Source organism: Ursus maritimus, unplaced genomic scaffold (genome assembly GCF_017311325.1).
Source record: "Ursus maritimus isolate PB19 unplaced genomic scaffold, ASM1731132v1 scaffold_28, whole genome shotgun sequence".
Taxonomy (NCBI): domain Eukaryota; kingdom Metazoa; phylum Chordata; class Mammalia; order Carnivora; family Ursidae; genus Ursus; species Ursus maritimus.
The window spans coordinates 33,577,959-33,584,274 of NW_024425341.1; the positions used below are offsets into that span (position 1 = coordinate 33,577,959).

Here is a 6,316-nt window from a genome sequence, read left to right on the forward strand (position 1 = left end):
TTTTTCAATTTCCTACAAATGCCTGCCCCACAAGTTGGTCTTGTCCATCACCTCCCTCCCTTAGGAAATAGAGCCAACACAAGAGGGAGGGAGGGAGAAAGGAGAACATTCATTGACCATCTACTATCTTTCAGACACTGTGAAGGGTTATACACATCATCTCACTCAAGCCTCAGTCCTAACAAAGGTAGTAACATCCCATCTTACAGAGACTCCCCTAAATCACACCGGATTATTATCCATGCCAGTCAAATTCCCCTGGAGCTGTCCCAGCTCTGATACTAACGAGGTAATCTGTCCCTTTCCCCCTTAGCTTCCCCAGATGAAAACAGAAGTTATCAACTCTGAGTACTGAATCAAAGGAGAAACAATGAAAAGTGTCAAGTGCTGTTATTACTGAGGCAAAGTTTTAGTAACGTGGTCTTCACTCTCTCACAGGCAGGCTCGAGCTGTTCTAGGACAGGGGGAGCCCCTGAAACTTCCAGTAAGGGCTGGGGTCCTTTCAAGGGAAACTAAACAGCACGACGGAGGAGGGCAACAGAAGATCTGAGTATGTATCGCTGAGCCTTCTTGAGCATCTGGGTGGAAGGGAGATGTGACTTTCCCAGCACTTGGGTTTCAGCCTCTAGCCCTTGGCTTAAACCGGGCAGCGCGGCAGTGCCTCAGACGGGGACGCAGGGAAAAAGTCGCTACTGGGAACCATGATTATCCACGGACTGTGTTGCCCAAATTCTAAGAAGCCTATAAGCCCTCCTAACACCAAGCGATGCTGGACTGCACTGGTTCACCGCCGGCTCAAGGGTTAGCATCCATGCTGCAGGGTGCCAGTTAAGTGCCCACGAAACAGCAGGTGGGAGGGGAAGAGAGGGAAAGGAAGGTATTACTCCAACGTCGCTTTAACGCTCACTGGAGACCCGAAACCCAGCTGCAGCAACAAGAGGGACGCTGCTCCAGGGGGACACATCTGGTACCCTGCCGGGACAGAACCCACGCTCCTCCGCCCGCACCCCTGCCGGAGTCCGAGCCGGGCGAAACCAGGCACCCCGAGCCCCCACGTGGGCGCAGGAAGTGCCTGCCAGTCTCAGCCTCCAGTCCCACCCGCCCTCGGTTTCCTGGAGGGAGCAAGTCTCTAGTACCCGGCCCTCCGGCTCGCCATCGTTGGCCCCGAGGGAGGTTTCCCCGGGAGGGGGGGAACCTCGCTTCTGCAGCCCTGAGTCCCGCCACCGGCCGGGCGTCCCGCACCCCGCGCCCAGCGCTTGCGCGCGGGCCGTGGCGCAGGCCGCGTACCGCACGGCAGGGCTGGCCCCCGGCTGGTCCTCCGCTGCGGGTCCCAGCTTCAGGCCGCCGCCGCCGCGCCGCCGCGCGCGCAGGGAAAGGAAGTCGGGAGAAGAGGCGGGCCGCGGCGGGGCCGGAAGGTGACTGGGACGGGCGGCCACGCGCTCTGGGAGGGGCCCCTGGCGGGCGCGGCGCCAGGCGGGGAAGTCCTGGGCAAGGTCGCCTCCGCTTCTTTGTCCTGGCCCACAGCGCGCTCGGCCGGCGGTGTCGGGAGACCTTAGGACCCGCGCACAAAAGTACCTCCGGCCTGGCGGCCTCCTTGTGTTGAGGCGGATGGTTTGGGATTTGACTCCTGACCGGCGCCGGCTCCTGGATGCCCTTGAAACTGCCCCGAGGCCGCGGGCTGGGACCCGCGGTGATCGCCCCGCAACGGTGGCGGCCCGCGCTGACCTGCGCCTCGAGCTCCTGAGCCTCTGCCCGCGCTCGTGGTCCCCAGCCTGGGCCCCACGGAGGACTGCTCGCGGGGGCTCCCGGGGCTCTGACTTGATAATCGTCGCATTTTTCACATCTCCGAATCTGAGGGTTGGGTGGTTTTGCTTGGTGGTGGTGAGTTTGTTTTTACCGAACCCCCACCCCGGCATCTACCGTCCACTTAAACCTCTCGCTGTAAATCCATAGTATTAGTAAATAAAAGACGACCCGAAGGAGTCTAGTGCCGTGAAACTGAAAAGGGCAGGAAGTAAGGAGGCCTGGTTTTGGCCTCTGGAACGGGCCTGCGGTGTCACTGTGTCGTGGGGAATGTGGAGGGTAGAGCTTGACAGTTTCCCCGCAGGACTGGTAGGGCGGGTACGGCGGGACGCTATGCCTCGAGGCACAGATGTCTCGAAGTTACATTTGCATTTGCGCTTTGCATGGCCCGCTCAGTTTCCACCCAAAGGGCGTGGAAGGGCCAGAGCTGTGCGCGGAAGCCTGCTAACCCTTCCCAGCCGCACCCTGTACACATCTCTCAAGCTAACCCCAACCTTGCGTTGGGCCGGGTGTAAAATTGCACACAGTGTTACAATTGCTTAAAAAACAAACAAACAAACAAACAAAAAAGAAAAACCAGAGAAACGGGGCACAGGTCAATAAGAAAGGCTATCCGTGAGATTTCCATAGGCCCCAAGGAAGTAAATCAGATTTTCTTGAACTTCATTATTCTATTCAAACGTGTAGCCCCTCATTCTGGTGGAACAAAAGAACCGTTCTGTGTTACACATAGGCCTTGAGGATACCGTCAGCACTCCTTAAATAATAGCTACTGTAATAATCATGTGTTCTGATCGGCACATCCCAGATCTGAGCCACTAATCCAAACAAAAGCTTGTTAACTACATTAATTTAGCCTAACGGGAGAAGAATGATGAGAATAAACAGTTGGTTCTGTCTAATTTCTCACTACCGCAGACACATCATTCTTTATCTCATGGTCCAGCCTGTAGATTCAATAATGAAATTATGTACTGTGTTTCGTGGATGCCAGGAAAGCAAAGAGAAAAATACTTCATCATTAACCATAGATTTTTTTTTTTTTTTGCTTTGATAAGAGTCAAGCTTGAAAGAGCTACATAGATTAAGATGATGATTTTTAATGTCAAGTTAACTTTACTTGGCTGGCTTGTTGCCACTAAAACTTATTACATACTGAGCCCTTGGTTCCCCTCCCCCTCCCACATCCAGGGCTTGGTCTTTGTCACGCTCGTCCATAGTCTTTGAGTCTTCACAGCTCCATTTCTCTTCTTACCAATCTCCAGCCAATACATCACCAATTGCTGCTGGTCCTTCAACCACAACATCATTAAGCTTTCTTCCTTCCTCTGCTCTGTAAAGACTGTCATGCATAATTTAGTTTCTCCTCATCATTCTCCATTTTGGTCAGCTCACACACTCCGCTCTGCAATAAATTCAGGATCCTGCTTGCTGCAAACACATTACCCTGAATGTTCCTGCGTTTCACAGCAAGTCTCTCATCTTACAACATGACATCATTCATAATACAGGAAACCCTCCTGATTCATAGTCTCAGAAGTTGAGGTTTCAATTATTCTGCACCCACAGCCAACCCAGGCAGCCAAGGAGGAAGAAAAATGCATTCCTTGGTTTATCTTGCTCATTAACACCTTGTAACTCCAAGTGCGAGTGTAAATGTTAGATCTCTCTTGCTAATACCTTGTATTTTGGTTTCTAATTGAGTCTCTTTCCCCACCTACCACAGACTGGAGGCTCACTACGTTTTCAGCCAAATCAAGAGCAAGGAGAGGGGGCTTCACCTAGAGGTGAACACACTCAGACGATTGTAAGGACCATTGTCCCCGGCTGGGCCTGGCTCCTCTGCTTACAGGACTGTGGGTTATCTATGCCCCACCTGTAGCATCACCTGGGATGTATTTCAGGACCTCGAAGGTGGGGGATCCCAATGAAAACAATGAGAGATTCTCATTGTCAAGGTGAGATTCTTTGGGGGCTCCCTCAAATGGGGCTTTGATGGCATTCACGATGTCTGCCCTACCAAGATACCGCTTACCACTTCCCCCACCACCTCTTCTCGCCCAGAAAAGGATGTGCCTTGCAGCCCGGAAACAGGCAGGGAGTCTAGAAAGCAGCTGGTGTGTGTATCAGGGGTTGTCATGGGAGAAAGGCACAGGGCTTGGACTCAAACCAGAGTCTGCACTCTAGTTCCATTTTTTACTACCCAAATGACCTTCAGAAGGGACTCACATTCTTGGAGTGTTCGTCTCCTCATCTGCAAAATCAGTAACATTCAATCATTTTGTATTAATTCTCTATGTGCTCAGTGCTGCGAATACCAACATCAAACAAGATAAGCCAGCCCTTACCTCACAGGGCTTACCCCCCTCTCTCAAACAAATGCTGAATAAATGAACCTCATTGCTGGCTCAGTGAACACATATAGATGTTGTGATAAAAGTCTCCTGTCAGAATATCTTGGTTCTTAATCCAGTAGTCGTCAAGGTCAAAAATCGCTTTTCACAGCTCCACAGCTGCACTTAGAGCCAAAGTACCATGGTTTCTGTTTTTCAGAGGAATAATTGTTTATATTTCCATGAAGCAGTCCAAACTAGAGAGAACGGTTAAACCTTAAGTACAATGATGACTGGAATACGGGCTAAACCAGAAAAGAAGTCAATGAAAATTCTAGAAAAGAAATTACATGTGTGTTGCTGTGAATTTATATATTTTTACATGTACGTTAGAAGATGAGGTCAGTTGTTCATAATGGAAGAGATACAGACTGCAGATTGATCTATCAGAATATTAATATCAAAAAAATGCAAGATTCCTGGGACGCCTGGATGACTCAGTTGGTTGGGCATCCGACTCTTGGTTTCAGCTCAGGTCATGATCTCAGGGGTCATGGGATCGAGCCCCCCATCAGGCTCCACACTGAGCACGGAGTCTGCTTGAGATTCTTTCCCACTCCCTCTTTCTCCCCCTCTGCTCCTCCTCATGCTCTCTCTCGTTCTAAAATAAATAAATAAAATCTTTTAAAAAAAATTTTAGGGGCGCCTGGGTGGCACAGCGGTTAAGCACCTGCCTTCGGCTCAGGGCGTGATCCCGGCGTTCTGGGATCGAGCCCCACATCAGGCTCCTCTGCTGTGAGCCTGCTTCTTCCTCTCCCACTCCCCCTGCTTGTGTTCCCTCTCTCACTGGCTGTCTCTCTCTCTGTCGAATAAATAAATAAAATCTTTAAAAAAAATTTTTTTAATTTTTTTAAAAATTCAAGATTTCTAAGCAAGATTTTTATGAGTTGACGGCCCCGATTACCTTTATTGCCACACATCTTCAAAATTATAATGAAGTTCAATGAGGAAATGTTAACTTAGCAGGTGGGCAGAGTGGGTGCTTTGCTATTGTATGTCAGTAAATGTTAGTTGACCAAATTAAGGAATAGACAATAATGGCTTTATGCCAAAAATTCTGGAGCACCCAACACATAAAGAGAAGTCTTCATATGTAAACTCTAATTATACCTGCTTCCTTTTTCTCCTTGCATTTAATGGACCTGGATAGACATTGGGTAAGTGATGTCTTGGGGTGGTGGTCGGGAAGCGAGGGGCAGCAGAATGGTTTTCAAGACTTGCAGTACCTCTGTCTTGGGATTTTGGTCTTAGTCTGCAAATAACCATCTCTAGAACCAAAGTAAAAGGCACTGGGGAGGCTGTCTGCTTTTCCGTGGTGATGTCAGCTCTCCCCACGACTTGCTTTTCCCCTACAGAGCTGAACTTGTAGCCTCTTTCATACATAACTGGTGGAAGGTGATGGAAATTACATGTCTTATCGCTTCTTAAAAGAAAAAAAAATACATAAAATGTAAATCTAAAAGAAATGGGCAATTTTCTTGTACCACTTTATATTTCTGTGTAAGTTACCAAGTGCCAATCATTCTGACTTTTTAAAATTCAAATTTGTCAAGCAGCATGTAAGCTTTCAATGTTGTACAAGAAAAGATAATGCTTCACGTGGGACAGCCACTTAGGCTAGCTCTGCAAAGGTGCCTACCAAAAGAGAATTTATCAGATTGCTTGTTTTATGGAAATATTAACAGCCTCATTAAATTGTCCCTCTCCTCGGGGGTCACCATGGAATCTACTGAAAGGTAATCAGCAAGGTATTATGGTTCTGGATATAGAATTCTTTATTGACATCAAAGTCACTGCTCACTTCGTAACGTATGTTCTAACGAACGTAACACCGAAAGTTGATGGCTGTCATAACATAACCTGCTCGGCACGTTGTGTCTTCCCCCAGCTAACTGGAGAGCTCGTGGAGGGTAAATTTCTAAAATGAGAAAGCAAGAATTAAATTAATATTTCAGTACTGCAGCTCCCTGTGTACATGTATACGGAAGGTAACATCTGGGGTCTGGCCAGGAGGCAAAACATTATCTTCTGCACAAATGAGCAAACAAAACAAGGAAGGAAGATGTCTGAATAAGTACTGACACTGTTCCCAGTAAAAAAATTCTAAGCTTTGGTGCAGG

The 6,316-nt window shown here is 48.7% G+C and overlaps 1 protein-coding gene across 1 annotated transcript in view; it reads right to left on the bottom strand.

Moving 5' to 3' along the window:
- DCTD (dCMP deaminase) overlaps positions 1–1,326 on the bottom strand; it is a 26,613-nt gene extending 25,287 nt beyond the window's left edge. Inside the window, exon 1 of the mRNA XM_040643365.1 lies at positions 1,288–1,326. The gene's annotated coding sequence lies outside the window, so the exon portion shown is untranslated. The remainder of the gene's footprint in view (positions 1–1,287) is intronic.
- Positions 1,327–6,316: the final 4,990 nt, after the last annotated feature.